Source organism: Rhinatrema bivittatum, chromosome 12 (genome assembly GCF_901001135.1).
Source record: "Rhinatrema bivittatum chromosome 12, aRhiBiv1.1, whole genome shotgun sequence".
NCBI classification, from domain to species: domain Eukaryota; kingdom Metazoa; phylum Chordata; class Amphibia; order Gymnophiona; family Rhinatrematidae; genus Rhinatrema; species Rhinatrema bivittatum.
Window position 1 is genome coordinate 40,592,099 of NC_042626.1, and position 13,899 is coordinate 40,605,997.

At 42.1% G+C, this 13,899-nt stretch overlaps 1 protein-coding gene across 3 annotated transcripts in view; it reads left to right on the forward strand.

Moving 5' to 3' along the window:
- ARHGAP32 (Rho GTPase activating protein 32) overlaps window positions 1-13,899 on the forward strand; it is a 694,843-nt gene that overhangs the window by 292,980 nt on the left and 387,964 nt on the right. The window lies entirely within an intron of this gene.

Sequence of the window (13,899 nt, forward strand, 5' to 3'; positions counted from 1 at the left end):
TTGGTTCTGAGTCTTCCTCCCTGGAGTTTTAAATCGTGACCCTCTGGTTCTGCTGATTTTTTTGCAACGGAAAAGGTTTGTCGTTGTCTTTGGATCATTATTTATTTATTTATTTAACATTTTTTATATACCGATAGCCGTTTGCACATCGTATCGGTGTACATTTAACTCAGAACTAGTAGGCGATGCCTTTACATGGAACAGAAACTAAAAAATAAACAGTAAAGTATAGTTTAAAACCTTTCAAGTATCTGAAAGTCTGTATCATATCACCTCTGCTCCTCCTTTCCTCCAGGGTATACATATTTAGATTCTTCAATCTCCCCTCATAAGTCATTTGATGAAGACCCTCCACCTTTTTGGTCGCCCTTCTCTGTACCGCCTCCATCCTGTCTCTGTTGCTATATCACATCCTCCAGCAACAGATTCCACAGCTTGATTGTTTTAACTCTGCTACCTTTCTAGGAGTATCCCCTAGTCTTTGTACTATTTGAAAGGGTATATGACTGTCCCACTCATGATTTTGTAAGCCTCTTTCATATATCATCTGTCATTTCTTCTGTAAATTGAAGAGCCTTAACCTATTTAACCTTTCATCTTAAGAGAGCCATTCCATCCTCTTTATCATTTTTGTTGTCTTGCTTTTTACTTTTTCAATTTTTTGCTTTATCTGTTTTGAGATGGGGCGACCAGAACTGCACACAATATTCAATTGTACCATTGAATGATAAAGGAATTATGATATTCTGTTTTAATCTCCATTCCTTTCTGAATAACATTCTATTTGCTTTTTTGACCACCACCAGACACTGAGCTGAGAATTTTTACTTATTGTCCACAGTGACGCCAAGATCCATTTCCAGGGTGATGTCTCCTAATACAGAGCCCAGCATTGAGCACCTTATTTAGGATTATTTTTCCCTATGTGCATCACTTTGCTCTTGTCCACAAAATCACCTCTTTTGCCTCACCATTTAACCATGCTGGTAGTTATTTTGGTATTCTATCGACCTTTCTTTAATGTGTGGAGTACATTTTATTTGGGCTTTCAAGATGGTATTTTTAAACATCCATGCTTCATGCAATCTTTTATCCTTTGCAGCAGCTCCTTTTAGTCTTTTTTTTTTCCTAAGTAATTTTCTCATTTTATCATGGTCTACCTTTTAAAAATTAAATACTACTGCAATAATTTTACTTAGTGTCTTCCATCCATTATTTATGCCAAACCTGATTGCATTATGAACACAATATCTAAGCAACCCTACCATCGTTAAACTTTGTATCAGGCTCTGCATTCCACTGAAGACCAGATTTAAAGTAGTTTCCCCTCTGGTCAGTTCTGGGATCTGCTGCTGCTTGAAGCATTCTTTTATGGCATTTAGAAACTTTTCCTCCCTGGCATGTCCTGATAGGACATTTACTCATTTTTATTGTGTTTTCACTTTTATTTGCCTCCTTATTTCTGTTAGCATGGATGCTGGGCTTGATGGACCCTTGGTCTGACCCAGTATGGCATGTTCTTATGTTCTTAGATTGAAATAAAGAGCAGACAAATATGGCTGATGCCAAATCAACTGTTAATAAGCAGGCTTATTAACAGTTGATTTGGCATCAGCCATATTTGTCTGCTCTTTATTTCAATCTAAGAACATAAGAACATGCCATACTGGGTCAGACCAAGGGTCCATCAAGCCCAGCATCCTGTCTCCAACAGTTACCAATCCAGGCCATAAGAACCTGGCAAGTACCCAAAAACTAAGTCTATTCCATGTTACCATTGCTAATGGCAGTTGCTATTCTCTAAGTGAACTTAATAGCAGGTAATGGATTTTTCCTCCAAGAACTTATCCAATCGTTTTTTAAACACAGCTATACTAATTGCACTAACCACATCCTCTGGCAACAAATTCCAGAGTTTAATTGTGCGTTGAGTAAAAAAGAACTTTCTCCGATTAGTTTTAAATGTGCCCCATGCTAACTTCATGGAGTGCCCCCTAATCTTTCTACTATCCGAAAGAGTAAATAACCGATTCACATCTACCCATTCTAGACCTCTCATGATTTTAAACACCTCTATCATATCCCCCCTCAGCCGTCTCTTCCCTAAGCTGAACAGCCCCAACTAGGGATGTGAATCGTTTTAGGACGATTAAAATTATCGTCCGATAATTTTAATATCGTCTTAAACCGTTATGGAACACAATACAATAGAGATTCTAACGATTTATCGTTATAAATCGTTAGAATCGTGAGCCGGCACACTAAAACCCCCTAAAACCCACCCCCGACCCTTTAAATCAAATCTCCCACCCTCCCGAACCCCCCCCCAAACGACTTAAATAACCTGCGGGTCCAGCGGCGGTCCGGAACGGCAGCGGTCCGGAACAGGCTCCTGCTACTGAATCTTGTTGTCTTCAGCCGGCGCCATTTTCCAAAATGGCGCCGAAAAATGGCGGCGGCCATAGACGAACACAATTGGACGGCAGGAGGTCCTTCCGGACCCCCGCTGGACTTTTGGCAAGTCTTGTGGGGGTCAGGAGGCCCCCCCCAAGCTGGCCAAAAGTTCCTGGAGGTCCAGCGGGGGTCAGGGAGCGATTTCCCGCCGCGAATCGTTTTCGTACGGAAAATGGTGCCGGCAGGAGATCGACTGCAGGAGGTCGTTCAGCGAGGCGCCGGAACCCTCGCTGAACGACCTCCTGCAGTCGATCTCCTGCCGGCGCCATTTTCCGTACGAAAACGATTCGCGGCGGGAAATCGCTCCCTGACCCCCGCTGGACCTCCAGGAACTTTTGGCCAGCTTGGGGGGGGCCTCCTGACCCCCACAAGACTTGCCAAAAGTCCAGCGGGGGTCCGGAAGGACCTCCTGCCGTCCAATCGTGTTCGTCTATGGCCGCCGCCATTTTTCGGCGCCATTTTGGAAAATGGCGCCGGCTGAAAACAACAAGATTCAGTAGCAGGAGCCCGTTCCGGACCGCTGCCGTTCCGGACCGCCGCTGGACCCGCAGGTTATTTAAGTCATTTGGGGGGGGGGTTTCGGGAGGGTGGGGGATTTAATTTAAAGGGTCGGGGGTGGGTTTTAGGGGGTTTTAATGTGCCGGTTTTGCGATTTTACGTTTTTTTCGATTTTCATCACGATTTTTCACGATTTTTCACGATATTTTACCCCCCCAAACGGCAACAATACGATTCCCTCCCCCTCCCAGCCGAAATCGATCGTTAAGACGATCGAGGACACGATTCACATCTCTAGCCCCAACCTCTCTAGTCTTTCCTCAGAGGGGAGCTGTTCCCTTCCCTTTATCATTTTGGTAGCCCTTCTCTGTACCTTCTCCATCGCAATTATATCTTTCTTGAGATGCGGCGACCAGAATTGTACACAGTATTCAAGGTGCGGTCTCACTATGGAGCAATACAGAGGCATTATGACATTTTCAGTTTTATTCACCATTCCCTTTCTAATAATTCCCAACATTCTGTTTGCTTTTTTGACTGCTGCAGCACACTGAACCAACAATTTCAATGTGTTATCCACTATGACGCCTAGATCTCTTTCTTGGGTTGTAGCACCTAATATGGAACCCAACATTGTGTAATTATAGCATGGGTTATTTTTCCCTATATGCATCACCTTGCACTTATCCACATTAAATTTCATCTGCCATTTGGATGCCCAATTTTCCAGTCTCAGAAGGTCTTCCTGCAATTTATCACAATCTGCTTGTGATTTAACTACTTTGAACAATTTTGTGTCATCTGCAAATTTGATTATCTCACTCGTCGTATTTCTTTCCAGATCATTTATAAATATATTGAAAAGTAAGGGTCCCAATACAGATCCCTGAGGCACTCCACTGTCCACTCCCTTCCACTGAGAAAATTGTCCATTTAATCCTACTCTCTGTTTCCTGTCTTTTAGCCAATTTGCAATCCACGAAAGGACATCGCCACCTATCCCATGACTTTTTACTTTTCCTAGAAGCCTCTCATGAGGAACTTTGTCAAACGCCTTCTGAAAATCCAAGTATACTACATCTACCGGTTCACCTTTATCCACATGTTTATTAACGCCTTCAAAAAAGTGAAGCAGATTTGTGAGGCAAGACTTGCCCTGGGTAAAGCCATGCTGACTTTGTTCCATTAAACCATGTCTTTCTATATGTTCTGTGATTTTGATGTTTAGAACACTTTCCACTATTTTTCCTGGTACTGAAGTCAGGCTAACCGGTCTGTAGTTTCCCGGATCGCCCCTGGAGCCCTTTTTAAATATTGGGGTTACATTTGCTATCCTCCAGTCTTCAGGTACAATGGATGATTTTAATGATAGGTTACAATTTTTTACTAATAGGTCTGAAAAAAGGCTACTTCAGCCTTTTTCAAAACTTCTTTGTTGGAATATTCTAATTTCCCTGTTTTGAAGATACCTCCCTCTGAATCATTTGCCCCTGAGTGGGTTTTCCTCATGATCTAGTTGCCTTATCTCCTTTTTGAATATTAGTGCTAATAGCCGGATTCCATCCTGGTAAATGTGAAGTCCATCCTGTCAGAATATCTTTCTCTTCCATGGAATGTTCCCCAGGGTCCTAACAAATCTAAAGCTATCTTCCTTGCACCGTTGCCTTATTTATGCACTAAGGTTACAGCCTGCCTTGGGGATTCTGCCCATTGGAATGGGGAGTGTTTCTGAGAATGCTATCTTGGAAACTTTGGATTTCAACTTACTACTTTAAAGCCTAAATCTGGCTTTCAGAACCTCCTTCCTGCACCTTTCTGTATTGTTGAGAGCATGCTCTAAAATCCTATCTAGGTGATGCATGAAGTCTGCAGGCAAGTTAATAAGTGATCCTCACACTCATCAGCCACTCAGCTATCTATTTTACTAATGATTGGATCGCCAACTGCAATGGCAGTCCTAACATTTCCTCCTGGGCGCATATGCCTGGAGACGGTACCTCAGAGTAAGAGGATAATTACAGGATCACTGCTGCCACACGAAGGTGATGCTCTTCTTCCAGGTGACCCTGCTTCTCCAAAGCATCACAGGGGCTACCTACCTGGGGAAGAAACCACTCTACTATGTCCTTGAACATCTCCTTTATACAATTCACGATCTGTGTCAGCTTCCTTAGGTCTTCCGCTCTAGCAATGCTAGGTGGTGAGATTAACAATAGGATTTTTGGTAAATGCAAGGAAGGAAAAGGGGAAGGCACAGAGATAGGAAGAGGAACAGAGAGGAATGGTGAAGGAGCTCACTGTTTAACCTATGGTTGGATGCGGGTTTTGGATGCCTGTCCACAGCCCCTTATACTATAAGGGGATTAGCGCATCCACAACATGAGACCAATGTGCCGTGAAACTAATAGCGCTCATCACATGCAAATAGATGTTGATGAAGCTATTAGTAGTTCACCCCGCATGCAAAAAAAAAAAAAAAAAAAGTGCGCCGGATCCGCACATTTTTACACTCAGAAATTAATATCTGTCATGAGCAGGCATTAATTTCTGAGCAGCCCAAAACGTTTTATAGAAAATACTGCTTTTCTGTACATCCTCCGACTTAATATCGTGGCGATATTAAGTCGGAGGAACCAAAAGTAAAAAAAAAACAAACAAACCACTGATGGTCAGGTTAGGGAAATGGGCGCTCAGTTAACGAACATCCATTTTCCCAACCCATGGCTGTGCACTGGTTAGGAAAATGGATGCTCGTTAAATTGAGCATCTGCTTTCTTAACCTGAGGACAGCCGACCTCTTCTTGGCACCTGTTGCCAAGGAGGTGATAGGGGCTTGCAGTTGACCCTACCGCCTCCTTGGCAGTAGGACCCCTGATTTAAATATTGCATCACGCACCCCGGAGAGGTGCCTGGGTGTGCATTAGAAAAGTGGGTGCTCAACACTGAGCGCCTGCTTTTGGCGCACTTTTATTACATCAGCCCCCATGGGCAGAGGGGAGATAAAGTCAGACTTTGCTGTGGGCACTGGTGGCTCTCGTCTCTTCTCCCTTGCAGTGACTAAGATCCTCCCTTTCTGTCTTGCAACAACTAACATCTTCCCCTTCTCTGCTCTGTGCTGGTGATGAAAATTTGCTGGGCTTCTGCCACCAGTTGGAAACATCTGGGGTAGATTTTATAAATTTACACGCACGCTTACTTTTGTTCGTGCACCAGGCGCGAACAAATGTATGCTGGATTTTATAAGATACGCGCGTATCTTATAAAATCCAGGGTCGGCGCGCGCAAGGGGGTGCACATTTGTGCAACCTGCGGGCGCTGCTTGTTCCCTCCGAGGCCGCTCCGAAATCGGAGCGGCCTCGGAGGGAACTTTCCTTCCACCTCCCCTCACCTTCCCCTACCTTAATTTTGTTTTGGCCTATTGAAGGGAGTACAGATCCCCAAAGTAACAAAGTGGTAGTTTGCCTTTGCCCCATCACCTGATAGGGGCAGCTGGAGTCATTTTGGAAAATGGCCCCTGCTGGGTCTGGAGCCTAGAAATCACTCCAGGCTTCCACTAGACCACCAGGGCATGTTTGTTAAGCCCGGGGGAGGGGGCCAGCTTCCAGTGGAGCTCTTATTGTTACAGGGTAAATAATCAATCAAGAAAGTTTAGATCCTACCTTCTTGATAATTTCAACAGGTCTCAATGCGCTCTGAAGTTTCTTCTGTGCATGCAGTGCCCACAGGGCTACTGCTGGGATCAGCCCTCTTGGCTGCCCTGTTTAATATCTATATAGTGCCGTTATGCAGTTTAGCAACATTGAGTGTGTCATACAAAGTTTATGCAGATGATACGCGGTTCTTTTTTTGCACTCAAAACATCTTGGCTGGCCACATTTTACTTTGCCGGCTTCTAACTGCAGATAAACACATAATGGCAAAGTAAAAGAAACTATCAGTCACTATTGATAAAACAAAGATTTTGATGCTGAGTAAGATTTCCCCAGTGGACATACCCACTTTTGATGGTCATAATATAAGCAGGATGGGCCTCTTCTTTTTGACACTGGCGGGATGGGATCCACCAGCGGCCTCTTTTTCTTTCTTCGCTGCCGGTGGCATAGGGTCTGCTGGCGTCTGCAGGGACCTCTTCTTTTTGCCGCTGGTGAGATGGGATCCACCAGCGACTTCTTTCTTTCTTGCTGCCACACAGGCCTCTTCCTTTCGCCTCTCTTGGGATGGGATCCAACAGTGGCCTTTTCCTTTCTTTGTTGCCGCACAGGCCTCCTCTTTTCACTGCTGTTGGCAGGGGGTCCATCCGTAGCCGCACGGACCTCTTCTCTTTGCTGATGGTGGGATGGGATCCCCCAATGGCCTCTTCCTTTCTTCGCCACCGGTAGCATCGGATCCACTGGTGGCTGCATGAGCTTCTCTTCACTGCCAGTGGATGGGATCTACCAGTGGCCCCTTCCTTCCTTCACCACTGCACGGGCCTCTTCTCTTCACTACTGGTAGGATGGGATTCACTGGTGGCTTCTTCTTTGCCACCGGCTGGCCAGTGTTCCTCCTCTTCCTGTCCCGCTGCTCCCTCTGAGGGGACGTCACATCCGAACACCAATATCCAAGTCAAAGTCGTTAAAAAAAAAAAAAAAAAAAAAAGCCTGTGATGTGAGGCCATTTTTGATGACATTGAAGGTGCTGGCAGGCTGGATCTAATGGGGCAAATTGAAGAGGAGGAGGGCTGGAAAAAAAATCTGTCAATGGGTCTGGATTTGGCATGCGGGCTGTAGTTTGCCCCCACTGCTTTGTATGATGGACTTACAGATAACTCATTGCATCCTTTACAGATCATACAAAATGCGGCAGCGCACATTCCTGCAAGTAGCAACTCTCATGATTATTGGCTTCCAGTGCGCTGGTGCATACGGTTCTGTTGCATCACTTATTAATGAATAATAAAATACTCTGGATTAATGCCACTCTCAGAATCTGGGCCCTTTGGATTGTGAAGCAGAACTTAGATGTTCCATTCCCTTGGCACATTTAACAGAGATGCGTGAAAAGGCACTTTCCATCGCAGCCTTATATTGTGGAATGCCTTACCAGTCCAGCTACAAAACATCAAAGAAACTAAGGCTTTTAAGAAGGCACTCGACTCTTCTTTTTAAGGAAGTGTCAATACAGGAATTTGACTGAACAGGAATGTCTGTCTTTTTGCAGTGCTAAGTTTTTGTCAGTTTATAGGTACTGTTCTTATTTTATTACGTATGTTAACATTGTAGCCCTCCCCGAGCACAGGAGGATGTGGATAAGAAGTACTCTAAATCAAGAAATATAAATAAATAAATCAGCCACCTCCAGGACAGCAGGGGGAGGATGAGGGGTCTCTGATACATGGACAAGGGGATGGTTTATTCTGGGCCGATCGGTCCCTTTAAGGCATGACAGCCCCAGGGCCACCGTCACTCATTAGTTATGTGGGTAGCAAAGTTGTGGTATTTTTCCTGATGGTATTTTACTACCAGGGAAAATATAGCAGGGTTTACAAAGCTGGGATACTGATTGCCCTGGTTTAGTAAACTCTGCGGTATTTTCCCTCTGGGGAAAATACCACAGCTTAGCAAACAAGGCCATAAATTTGAACCTGAGGCAATGGAGGGTAAAGTGACAGGATTTGAACCCTGGCTTCCCTAATTCACAGCCTGCTGCTGGGACCACACCGATTCTTACAGGGCTTCCATCCTCTTGCCAGGCTTCACTTGTATTCCTTTCACTGCACCTTGCCCATCTGTGGTTCCAAATGGAGTGGGAAAGATCTCCAGTTGCTCCTAGCCCACCAGTGCTGTACTTCTAAATGGTACCAGTCAGCTCACCCCCCAGTCTGGCATTATTTTGAAATATGATACTGGCAAGGCAGTAGTGACTTGGGATTACACCTGCCTAATTTGGACCCATGGAGGATACCTCAGGGATGTGGGTGACATCTCTTTAAAAAAAAAAAAAAAAAAATTAATCATGGGGCTAAAATGAAATGAAAAACCTCCCCCCTCCCTGCACACCCCTAGTTAATGCATTCTTTCTGCCCTGCTTGAACAGGACTGGTTTGTATTCCATTCTTGTGCACCAAGATGCATCTTAGCACTCAAGTAGATGGAAAATAATGGAGGGCGTAACTTAGCTCTCATCAGAAGACTACCAGCCACGCACAGGAGTCAGAAGATGAAACTGAAGTCTTAGGTGTTGCAATTGCTGTACAGACAAATCTTGAGATTTTTACGCCTGAGAAATAAAGGATTTGCATTTCTCTTTTAGCTTCAGTTTGTATTTTTATTTAGTTTAGTGATACTGCTGAGTAGGCTGGAAATTCTGACAGTAAGTAAAAGAGAATACATTCTGAGTCTTAGGGAATTTATTTCACAGACTCTGCTTACTTGTTTCAGGGCAAGGATTCCATGCCTAAGAAATTTGCTAATGTCACAGTGTCCTTGCTTTGTCATAACTTTTTTATTTTATGTTCTTCGGGTTGTACTGAAGCTTACAAATATAAGGCCTGAATATATATGTTAAAATATGCATTTGTTTCTCAATTAACTATGAAGAGACATCTATTCAATTAAAGAAACAGTTTAATTACTTCTATGCAGACTGAGAAGTGCTCTAATGTGTTCGTGATAGATTTTATGAGACTTTGATTATCCAAGGGAAAATCTGGATAAAGATCAATGTTCAAAAAGAAAGATTTGTTGGAATAGTTGTGTAAAATTATGAATTCTTTAGTTTCATGTTATGAAGTATAAATGCACATTAATATAGATGATGTAAGGAATGTGGTAGTATTATCAAGCTTCATCATGCATTAAAGCAGTTCTTTCATGCTTTAAGTAAACCATGGAGGAGGACAGAATGGTCTTGTATTAAGCTGTGTGAAAGTTGTGTGTGTGAGCTGGCCAAGAGGGTGTACGAAGGCAATTGAATTCTATTCCTCCTGTTGCTCTGCCTTTCAGAATCTCAGATTAATACTTTGCTCCTTCTTGTATGTGTACAATAATTGAACTGCCTATAAAGCTCTTAAGTTGAAAAAAATACAATTTAAATTTACCTCTGTGTTTAATATTATGACTTATTTTTGGAGCTTATTTTTTGCTATTTTTAATTAATGTTAAATAATTAAGAATAAATGCTCTGTGGCTGGCCTGGTATCTCAATGGCAGTGTTCTTTGGTGCCATGAGGAGGACCTGGGTTTGAGTCCCAGGCCACATTTCGAGACTCAACGTTGCTGCTGGGAATTCTGTGGAGATGTTCACAGTCCCTGGGTAGGATGGAATCTCAGCCTTCACTCAGTGGAGTCACCAAGTGTCTGAAAGAGACCAGAATTGCAAGACTTTGGAAAGAGCCCTAATAAATGGCCACCTGCTGACAACTGTTACTGAAATGACTGGGGTAGGTGACTTGGCAGGAGATACAAAACCAGGGTGGAAAATCCTCAGGTAGTTGTACATGAAGGCCAAATCCCAGTCCTTGTTCCGATTGTAGAAGTCCAAAAGGAACAGGGGGCCCACAAAAAAGAAAAAGAAATGCTCTGCATTTGTCCACTGTCATCTGTCTACTGGCATAAGATCCCAAATGTTCCTTATCGTGAGACACATTTGGTTTGGGAAACAAGTCTGTAGTAACTGACCCTGACAACCATCTGTTGAAGGAAAGAGGTTTTATACACTTGTCCAGCAATGCTAAAGTAGATGCTGCGATGCTTCTCTTATTCTTCATTCTCTAGTCAACCAAGTGAATAATACTTTAAATGTTAACCATTTGTACTTGACCTTTCTCCTACCTCATGTACTGGTGTTGCTATTGGAAAAAAGAGAGAGATGGTCATGTAAGCAAAATGTAATGGGAGACTCTCACTTGAAATTAGATGTAACCCCTGGGCTGAGGTCCTCAACTATGTGTCCAAGGGCACCTTTTATTTTCATGGACTTAACTTGTCCTTACTTCCCATACCTTCATAAACCCTACTCTTTTCCAGGATTCCTTGTTGGGGATGGGGGAAGGGATTACTATGCAAGGCCCTGAGCATTTTTTCTTAAGTCTTTATGTTCACATCAATAAGCATGTTGGACTCAGTAAAGTTATGTTGAACTGCATTCTAATAGTTGATATTAAAGTGAAGTGAATGTCAAATTGTAAGTCTTTTTCAATACAGGCCATTACATAATCCATTCCCAATAAGTCTGTGTCTTGGTAAAGTTGATACTATCTCATCTTTCCTTCTATAGCCCTTCCCAATTTTAGGGACAGTTTTGAAGCTTTCTCCAGTAATGATGGATATGTTACTTGAATTGGGCTAGATAACACATTTCGATATCCAACTTCTCATACCTTAATCAAGTTGTCTTGAGTAGACTTCCTTCTAGTTCTCCAACATCCTCCATTGATGATACCTGGATGACACCTTCCAATATCTTGATATTTCAAGTGGTTAGCACTGGATGAGTTCTTCTGTTCTTCTTCCATTCCTCTTTTCTTCTTCCATTCTTCTTTTCTTCAGGGACATGGTTGGATGTGCTAGACATCACAAAACCATTGTAACTGATAGAGTCTAAATTCCTCTGGAAAAAGGAATTCAGATGGCAATAAAAACAGGACCGTATCCAAACAACCCAAAAAAAAAAAAAACCAAAAGAAGGGGAAGGGTGGATAAAAGTACTTTCAAAAGAACTTTACAAAAATAGAAAATCAAATTCCCAGCCAACCCACATTTAAAATATAAGGCCCAAGAGTAGTTCTTTCCCAAAAGTAAAAGAAAGAGAACGACACCATCCTGCCTCCTGCAAACTTTAACTAAAAATCCGTACCTCCCGATGGTGTCTCTGATTTTTATAGACAAGACATTACCAAATCAGCAACTCACATGGGGGAACTGTGAAACAAGTGACATGCCTGACATCTACCTATTCTAAAGGTATATTCTTTTTAGTAGAGACCCATTAGAGCTCTGCAGAGAGAATGATGACCGTGCCTTCTGCTTAGTGTTCATGTACTGATACATTCCGTAAAGACCAAGTTCAGATACTACCGCTTGTCTGGTTTATGCTGGGTTAGTTTGGGTTTGGGAGCCCCAGGGAAACTCCAGATGTAGAGTGCAATGGTTTGTTTCTCGAATTATTTATTTATTTATTTATTTATTTGTTTGTTTATATACCGTCATTCGGTAGAGCCATCATAACGGTTTACAAAATATACATTTTCTTGACAGTTGTGCAAAAATATAACAAGGTGGATATTAAACAGAAGTTAAACATTTCAAGTCCAGAAAGTATTAATAAGTGGGATGAGAAGGGTATGTTGGTTCTGGTTGGAGAGAAGTTATTCAGAGGATTTTGGATGAAAGTTCAGTTATGAATTGGAATGATCAGACGTAAGAAGGTCAGTGTAGCATTTGCGAAACATTAATGTTTTTAGGTCTTTTTTGAATGTTTTTAGGTTGTGCTGGGTTCTCAGATCTTTAGGTAGGGAGTTCCAAAGTTTAGGGGAGGTAATGGAAAAGGCTCTCTCTCTTGTTGTTGCCAGATGTGCATCTCTGATGGGGGGGGATGCTTAAGTATCGTGAGTTGTTAGAGCTTAGGTTTCTTGGAGGATTCTGGGGGATTATGTTTAAGGTATTTAGACCTTGATCATTGTTTAGAATTTTGTGAATGATTGTCATTGATTTGTATGCAATACGTGCTTTAATTGGGAGCCAATGACATGATGTCAATATGGGCGTTATGTGTTCATTTCTTTTTGTTCCTGTTAGGTCTCTGGCAGCCGAGTTCTGCAGTATCTGGAGTGGTTTGAGGGTTGAATAAGGTATTCCAATTAGTAAGGAGTTGCAGTAATCGAAGGTGGAGAAATTAGTGTCCCAAACAGGTGTGTTTTGCACATATCCTGACAGAAGTGAGCATCACTCTTAAAATGAGAGTTTGAGATCGTACCCAACATAAATATGCTCATTGTGCCAAAGAGATCTTCTTTTTGGAACGCCAAAGGTGCAATATATATATATATATATATATATATATATAAGCAACAAAGTGAGGTAAGCTTGGAAGTTTTTTAATCAGGCCAGTGACATCTAAGATGAGGACGACTGTTTCTGTATCGTTCTGTCACATTTTTCCTGTTCAAAGACCAATGGTTGTATTATGGTTCAGCTTTAAGAATTTCTAAGATACGGACTAAATATTTGTGACCAGGTAACAAATGACTACATATTTGCATATTGTTGAAATCCTGAAATTGTACTGAATGGAAAACTAATTTTCCCAGCTTTTACTTAGGAAAATTAAATATATTGAGGCTAGTTCTCGTCACTTTAAACATTACTTTTTGTATTAAGTTTCGTTTGTTTTGCTTTCTGTTGTTGTATGCTTTGTTTTGTTGTAATTCAATAAATAACTTTGAACAAAAAAAGAGATATTGAGGCGGAATTGCAAACATGACATTGCTCTTGTAGTAAAGGGAGAGGCAGGTTCTCCTAACAGTGAGGTGGTTAAAAATTGCCATGTCTTTCATTGAGACTCGTGTGCTATAAATATGGATCCCAGGGAAATACTGATTCTGTCCTGGAAAAATCTGCATCTTTAAAAAAAAAAACCTTTCAAATATTACAATGTGACTACCAGAAAAGTATGTGCGCCTGTATTTGGCACATGGAAACAGACACAAAAGGGGTTGAATTAGCAGAAATCTGAAACTTGTGATCAGTAGTGCTATTCATCAAGGCCAGGGTTGAAGTCTTGACAGCTGGCACCAACGCTCACATGTTTCAGACTTGTGCTAATTCAACCCCTTTTTGCATTAAAATGTGACAGTTTTGTTTTCTTCATTGCGTTGCTTTCCTTGAAAAGGCCTTTTCTGAATTGTAATATAATTACATGGCCATGCTATAACATTTTTCTGTTGAAGATGGAGAACTGGATGTTTCT